Source organism: Glossina fuscipes, unplaced genomic scaffold (genome assembly GCF_014805625.2).
Source record: "Glossina fuscipes isolate IAEA_lab_2018 unplaced genomic scaffold, Yale_Gfus_2 0, whole genome shotgun sequence".
In the NCBI taxonomy this organism is placed as follows: Eukaryota; Metazoa; Arthropoda; class Insecta; order Diptera; family Glossinidae; genus Glossina; species Glossina fuscipes.
Window position 1 is genome coordinate 8,126,922 of NW_023998414.1, and position 9,078 is coordinate 8,135,999.

General features: G+C 33.9%; 1 protein-coding gene across 4 annotated transcripts in view; it reads left to right on the plus strand.

The window, feature by feature from the left end:
- The window catches only part of LOC119644570 (high affinity copper uptake protein 1), a 54,720-nt gene that overhangs the window by 33,564 nt on the left and 12,078 nt on the right, over nt 1-9,078 (plus strand). The window lies entirely within an intron of this gene.

Below are 9,078 nucleotides of genomic sequence, written 5' to 3' on the forward strand. Positions count from 1 at the left end.
TGTGTTTGTGTGTGTGTGTGTGTTTGTGTGTGTGTGTGTGTGTGTGTGTGTGTGTGTGTGTGTGTGTGTGTGTGTGTGTGTCGTGACCTTACGTAAAGAAACAGCGTTCTAGTTGAAATTGACGCGTACTTCTAAAATTTCAATATAAACCGCACCCACCATTCAACGGACAATCTTCCTGCGAAAGTTGTGATGACGTAAAATATTCCTCAGCCGTAGGTAAGCAACTATTTGCCTTTTCAAAGATTGGTTTATCAATAATAATTTACGAAATATGTCGCCGTAAGAGACCAAGCCACAAACAAATCAAAAAAAAAAAAAAAAAAAAAATTGGAATAAAAAAAAAAAAAAATTTTCTTTAGGATTCGTGTTACGGCAAAAAATTCGTGTAAAAAAATGCTCTTACTCTTATTGGTGAAACGTATTATTTCAAAATTGTGTAAAAAATGCCGTGTAAAAAAGAGTTGAATGTGCTTATTACATCAATCAAGCAACAACCAATAAATTTATATAATAATGTTTAATTACATTTATTATATAATCAATTAACACAATTGTATTATTTAATTCTCATAATTTCCAACTGCGTTAAAATTACAGTTAAATATGCTTACCCGAAATAGAACACATGACAGAGCGATTTGAAAACTATCATGCGACATATATAGCAGACGTTAATTTTCGATCTCAAATATGATTCTAATATTGGAATTAAAAGATCTCTGAAAGTGGGCGTTTGCCTCCTTTACACTTTTCCCCTTTTAACACTAAATTTACCAAATCCGTAAATATGACGGTTTTGTAATTTTCAGCTCAAAAATGTTCGCATAAGAAAGTATATAACATCCGATGTTTTATATTGATTTTTAATGATAATTAATACAACAGCTATTATGAATGTAAAGTCAACTTTGCTATCTCTAACAATCTAGGTATGTAGCGATTTTTACCAAAACCTGTCAATTTGGCGAGTACCACACTCGCGCGAACAAACTTGGAAAAATTAAAAGTTACGAAGGTTAAAAAAATGGACATGATCTGTTTACATGCATTCGCACAAGGTGGAAAGGACTAAAACAACCTTGAAAACCATCTGCATGTTCGGTGTAAAAACGGTCGTGATCGATTCATTGATACGTCCACACTTCAATCAATTTCCAATTTATCGCCCATTGCTTCTGACCCGCATTGATAATGAAATTCATTTTGAAAATTTTTTCAACTCAAGAGTTATTCGCATGAATAGCCGAATAGATAACAATCGCGACTATGAGATCATTATTCACGGATGCAAAAGTTCAGGTGCAGCACAGCATACTTAGGCGTGGCTATAATGAGTAAAGTCAATCAGTCAAAGCATATAACGCTTACCACCACTGTCTCTATGTTTCCCTTTTTCTCTCTTTCCTCACTGCTTTATGACCGTGACCGTGTTGCATGCATGGGCGAGTTGAGCGCGTCGGCCATATTAGAAGAAAAGAAAAATCGGCCATCGAAGGCGCTTATCATCATTACTTCAAAACATATAAATGCGAACATCGAATGCTTCGTGTCAGTCAAGAGTATCTGTGTGCAAGATGTTTGAAGATATTTTTAAAATCTCATCAAAGGGACGGACAACAAATTTAACATACGTCCGTAATCTGCTGGCGAACGCGCGTGCAAACAGTTATAATTTCATTTCAAAGTGATGTGATTATTTAATAAATAAAAAGCAAAAAAAATTTATTGAATGCAAAAATGTAGTTAAAGTCTTTTCATGATCAAAAAAAAAAAGCCCGTTAACGAAATCAAAGAACACGATTCTTCAATATCGTGAAAAGAAATCATAAAATAAGGATTAGTTAGTTAACTCTGATTGGATAGAGAAATACCGATAAAAAGATATTCAATTTGCAAAACTTTCTTAAATATTCTTCGACTTTTAAAAAAGGGAAATGTAAAAAAAAAAAAACAACACCAACAACAACAACAACAACACCGAAAAAAAAACTCGTAATTTTGTCATTAAAATAAAAATAAACTTAAAAGTGGATTTTTTTTTTTGCCTTTTTTTGCTTTTTTTTATGTTCTACTTTTTCTTTTACTCTACTTTCATTTAAAAAAAAAAAAGAATAGCCAGCAATGAGCAAGCAGGTAGTAACAAAAATCAAAAAGTTTGCAATATATTTTTATGTCTTCATTTCAATGAAGCTTTAAAAAGTTTAATCCGAATAAGACGAACAAAAAAAAAAAAAAAAAAAAAAAAAAAAAAAAAAAAAAAAAAAAAAAACAAATGAACAGTTATTCTGACATCGAATTGTATATCAACAACTCCCTAATGCTTCATGCTGCATTGTCTCTTGTATCCAAATACAAGGATTTTTCACCTCATTGCAACGGATATGCCACATTATACATTATATATGTAGCCAGGCGTCCTTTAGGGATAAAGATTTAAGAATGGAATATCCTTCGTTCATTTCATTTACGTCTCTCTCTTTACAGAATTTGTGGCAAGGGTTTAACGTGGGTTCCTGCCTGTAAGGCTTAACCCCACGGTGGCCCAAACCACTTTTAAGCGTACTACGCCCCCTGGCGAGTTAGACAATCCCCACAGAGTAGGGGCCTAAACAGCACCAGAGTCCAGAACAGTTCTTCAAGATATATAGGTCTCGGGTATTGCACTGAACAGGGTAGACTAGTCTAATGCACTCTACCATGCACTCGCTAGATTACTACCTTCATTGTACTTAAAACCCATTCAGTATATTTCCTCGGTAGTAACTAGCTTATTGAGTAAGAGCTCATCTTCCAGCCAACCCCTCCACCATCTATCAGAAACTCGTCGCCGAGTTAGCAGCCCAAAACCTTAAACTCTTCTTAGCCGGCCGAAGCCGTTGCCCGGGGATCACCGCTTGGAGGTGAGAGTTTCGGCACATCTATGCTTCTTATCAAAGCATAGTTCATCTCCCCCTCTCTCTTTACAATCGTTTCTCTTCGATGATTGAATTTGGTTGGCGGGAAGATTTTCTCATATTTTAATACCCCTATGTAATCTTGTTACTTGCCACGCCAAGGCATGCAAGGCAAATGCATCATGAATGACGAGAGAACTACTTGCAATAATCATCTTCATCATTTAATTGGGAAGTGTAGGGTGAATCAAGTGCTAGCAAGTTAAGACTTTGCATTTAGCATGAGTTCCCCAGCGAAGAGAGAAGTAACGCATCAATTGGTTGCGTAACGCGTTAGTTCGAACTTGCCAAACAAACACTTGTCCGAAGATTTCAGTCTCAAAGAAGCTCAACGATTTGCGACCCAATCATCATCACCACCAATTCACATCTAACCACACTATGCAGTTGCAAAGCAACACGGCATCCATTATTCTACTACTACTAAGGAAATCAAATCAAAATCTTTTATACTCAAATGTTTTATTTAAAATACGACAAAACTTTCCCGCCAATCTAACAATGCAAACATATATAGTAAGTCAGATAATAGATCTTGATCTTCTTTGTGCATAACTCTCTTATTTATTTACTTTAACTTTGTATTTAAAATATTTCGGTTTCATTTTTTTTTTATCCTCTCCGCATCCTACACCTACACACACACACACATACACACACACACACTTGTGCGAATGTATACAACATCCAGAAGAACTTGGTATGGTCAAGCTTTTATTATTTATAATTTAAGCATGTATGTCCTTCGGTTCGGTCCCGTCTTATTTTATTTTGTTCTACCACATATAGGTCGCAAGGTAGATGCCAAAGATAAATGCTATTGAAATGGATTCGGATCGGATCATTTTTTCGAATATCTCGCTCGTTTAACGCCTTTATCGAAAACCTGCAGGGTATTAAGTGTAGGGTATTTCTATATATGGAGGCCAGTGTCCCACTATACAGTTTTTACTTGTTTAAGAATGATTCATGTATAAGTCATGGTCATGATTAAATTCTCACTTTCGCATCAATGTACAAGAGTTTTATTATAAAACTTTAGAAAAAAAAAAAAAAAAAAAAAAGTAAAAATGAAAAAATGTTAATCTTTTAAAACTTAAATATTAAATAAATAAAAGTAAAGTAACGACAATCCCTATGTGTAATAAGATACAGAAGAAAAATTAAAATAAAATAATGCGGTTTCTTTCACGCTATCCCATCCGATCTGATTTGCGTCTTAGTGCAGCTAATTAAAAAGGATATAGAAACACATATGCTACATATGCGTATAATAAGTTTAAACAGTGAATATAGAAAAACAAGATGAGAGAATAATTATTTAAAAATGCTATGCATATATATATATATATCATATATATATTTACAATATATGTTATATACATATACATATGAATGAATAATTTGTATAATAACCAATCATGCCAATAATAAAATGTCATGTTTCTGTGTTTAATTGCAATGTCAATATATCAGTAAATGTGCAACCGGAGAGTGAAAGAATTACCATAACCCACAACGCAATCATTTATATTATATCATGGCTTCGGTGTGTTAGTCATTTTTCGTATATTTTAAATTCCAATTGAGCTTATATACGTGAGACGGCGGTCGGCAGTCGACGGTCGACGGTCGACGGTCGTATTTTGGCATTTTGGTATTTTATTTTACTATTCTCTAGTCATCGCAGAGAGCGTATTAACTTTATTGTCATATCATACATACATCGACTCAAGTTACCTCAACTCGAATATTTTCGAGATTAACTTTTTTGAATCAAAGCGATTTCAGTTTTAACACAAAAGGTTTTTAACGGCTCGATGCAACTCTACACTTTCATAGAGAAGAACATCATTAATTCTAATTAGAATTTTTTACAATTCCAATTCAATTCTCAACTTTTTCGGCCGATAAATTGCAAATATGATTGAATCGTGAGCCGTAATCCATCATAAAATGACGGAATCTATCTGAAGAGAAAAAGACGAATTGTCACGCCCTAAATAACCTGAATACATTTCACATAATATAAAGACGCAATGATTTGATTCCTGAATGCCGTCCGTTCCAATTCGTTCTTATTAACGCAATTTACAACAAGCCAAAGCCAATGTGAAGCGTCAATGAAATGTTGTAATGAGGCCTTTGATTAGTATAAGCAGCGCTTTCAAGGTCGTCGTTTAGATCGATCTATTTCTCCGTTGATAGTCTTGTTCTCTCTTGATTTCGATTGGATAAATTGAAAAATCCATTATATTCGTTGATGAGCGTCACTTAAGAAATTTCTGTATTAGGAAATTTAATTCTTAGAGCTATTGTTTCCATAAGGGTAAGACATCTCCTGTTCCATTAACTTCCCATACGTAAGTTATTCTTTAAAGCAAGTCTTCCTTTGATAATTGCACTGTACTTATGTCTAACATATCTTCATCTACCAAGTCCTCTGCAGATGCAGAAAAAAGGTTTGTCCATCGAACAAAACCAATCGATGTATTCAGGATTCTCATGTACTCACACTTGCCTGAAGGTTTGTTCTTTGATTTTTCTAACTATCTAACCGCAGTGGTCTTTCCCTCTTCACATCGGTACTTGCCATGAAGGCTCAATCTTTGGACACTTAATAGCTCAACGCTCAACGCCCCGTGTGCCCGATGGACATGCCAACCCTCCGTTAGAACGTGATCCGTTTAAAACTTTTGCTTTCCTTTGCATCAGACAACCGGGCCGCCTGACATCTGCGGTATCAGAAATAAGAAAATCCAAAAATAAGGAAGAAAGAAATAATAAAAATCTCTTCCTCTCCACAGACTTGCTCGTTTTCAACTCGAACACGAACGTAAGCGCTAAGCAAGTCTCCTTTCCACCACTTCTCTTCGTGCCTAATTGTATGGAGCATATCCGATGAGTGGCTGATCAAATTTAAGGCAAAAAGAAAAAAATTTGATCTCACATTTACGCCACAAGATGCTTACGTAGCACGTTACGTTAACACTACCTGTTATTTCGCATACATTTTAATAAAATGTACTTTTCTTGCTTTCGATATATATATATATATATATGTGTGTGTGTGTGTGTCTGTCTGTCTGTCAATCTTAGGGATTAAGTGTTAAGAGATTCGGAGTGAGCTAAATATATTTCTATTCTTGTTTTCTTTTTCACATTTGTACAAATATTTGTGCACAATGATTAAATGTCATTGAATATTAAAGACAAAACCATTTGATTTCAACAACCATGCCTTCATCCTCCAACGCAGGAATTGCTATATGCCGTGTTTTATGCGGTTTTAGATATTTCACAGGACAACAACAACAAACAACCTTGGAAATAGCACTGGACGCAATGTTTCGCAGCTCGCATCGCACGCTTAATTAACTATCATAAATTGCAGTAACAATTAACTGCAAGGCTTTCCCCTATCAACTTTATAGTTGTGTGTGTATCTGCAACAGAAAGCGGAAAGCGGAAAACGGAAAAGGTGTACTTATATCGACTTAGGTTATATCGCAACGAGTCCTTAAGGTTTACATATATATATATATATATATATATATATATATATGCTTCATGCTTCATATATATACTGATTTTGATTTTACCTCGAAACACTATATACATATATGTATATATTAATTTTTTTTCTCTCTTATGTGAAGTATGAGTAGAAGAAGAAGAGTGAGGGGGGGACATATATGATGAGAGTATTACTTTTTTTCTTTTATAGTAATAATAATGCATGGAAATGAATTGAACAACAATCTATCAACAAATAGAGACACGGCAGAATAAATCAAACAAATATGTATGTATAGTGGGCATCTGGACTCGTTTGTAGGCGCAGTTCATCATACTTTTATTGGTGGATAAAAACGATGATTTTATTATACCATTGAGTAGGGACTTATACACAGTTCTCAATCGTAATATTATAGCTTAGAACTATGTATGTTTATCTGTCATTAATAAATTTTCCTTATTTTGTAATAATTTTGTATTTGTTTCGTCAGTCAGACAAACAGTCAAAATGTGATCCATTGTCGTTGAACGGGACATTAAAGTTGTGAAATAGTTAAAGTGTGCTGAGTTTATTGTACTTTGTATAAACATATTACAGTACTCTCTACATAAATACACTATTAGACTATGCATATCGAAGATATATATATATATATTGGCCGGATTAGCCGAGTAGGCACAGGCGAGGTCGATTGAAGCTTTCATTTGACTGACATCGAAATAATTGGAACGTTCCATATAATCTTTCCAAGCTTAAGCTACAAATTTTGAAGTAAAACTGCATGCACTTCTCCTTCCATGGTAGGTGCAAAAAAAATAATAAAACCTTACGTAACTGTACCTAACTGTATATCTAGTTTAAAGCGTGGATAAAAATTTGCAGCTGCTTACCCTTGACTAAGCGAATTCCAAAAAAAATTCCATTCTCTTTATGTGTTCCCTCTCACACATGCCTTAGATTAAATACGTGCCGCTAGATTATAATTAGAGAAAAAAAAAAGAAAAAAGAGGAAAAACATCACTAAAAGCCCGTAGGACTTTTTCTCAAACATTAAATTCGTATTGAAACTGAATTCGAAATCGCTTTTCCTTAAAATTCAAATTATCGATAAGCAAACGGAAGCAAGCTTAACAAATGCGCCGTAACGTAAACATGCGTAGGTAATAGAAACCGTCGCAAGTGTTGAGACGATCTTACATAGGTGAAATATTCCAAATCCAATTCTTAATTATTGCTATAAATCACATTCTAATTTCAAGCTCAAATAATCTTCATGACCTAATCCTTTTTTTGGAGGAACTGCCTGCATGTAATCATGGAAAAAGTCCTAAGGGTAGTGGACGGACGTAAAGCTATTAATATATAGAAAATACTTTGGAAATTTTTTTTCTTTTAAACCAAAACATTTAAGGTATTATTGTTTTGATTGATTAAATGCAGGGAACGTTCGGGTTGTTGATGCGTTACATATATATATATATATATATATATATTATAATTGACATGCGTCGCGCATTTTTAACAAAATGCAATGGAAATTCCATTTGCATGGATATTTGGATTTTTCATTATCGTGTACGTATTGGCCTGAATTCGCATTATACGTGCCAACGCCAACACATACCCGCCGAAATATATTCCACCCACTTAAGAAGAAAATAAAAACATTTTTTTTTTTTTTATTTTTTTTTTTAATGAAATTTTACATCATTATCATATTTATCATTAGAAAGCATATTCATTTTGTTATATTATTTGTAACTAACATTGACGTTTCCATCTCTCAAAAGATTTTATATAATAAACTTTTCGCTTCCGTTTCCGTTTCCGTTTTCGACTTTATTTACTGTATAGAACATTTGTCGCCTTGTAGATATATCTTCTCACAAGAACACACATATCCCTGGAAGATCTCACTGATCTGCGTAAGAAAGCTCCTTTACTGCTTTCCACCATCCATATCAACTCATTCTATCTCGAACTTTCGATGACTTTTCGTGACAATGTTTGACGATCTGAACTCTCAGATCGAATGAGATCCATCCATGAAGAGAGTATTGGAAATCATCTATAATATTAAGAAATCATTTTTTTTGTACCGCTACGGTGAAATACTTATCGTTCGGCGAGTTTGCCTTGCTAATCATTAGTGATTTCATTCAAAGTCTAGCTTTGCAGTTGCGCGCTGCCCATCTCATGATATTTCCAGTTTCTGGCGATGACATTTTTCTCCTACATTCAAGTCAAGTATTTTTCTCCTCCCACGTGAAGCACTATGAGATGATCTACCTTAGTTCTATATCGTATTGAAAGATAATTATTATCGTAAGAGCTTTGGTTGCGAAACACTATAGATGGGATTGAAAAGTCTATAGATTGCGTACACTATAGTAGACGAGACGTACGGTCTTATTTTTAATGAGATGATGCATAATATCTTAACCTTGTATTAATTATTTATCAAATGATAATTAAATGATGTGTTGATAATCAATTGTGTAATTATTTATTAAATAAGTTAATTGAACACAATAGTAACTCTGTAGGCATCACACAGATTATAGCATTAATGTCAATATTTTTATATTATTCTTATTATTA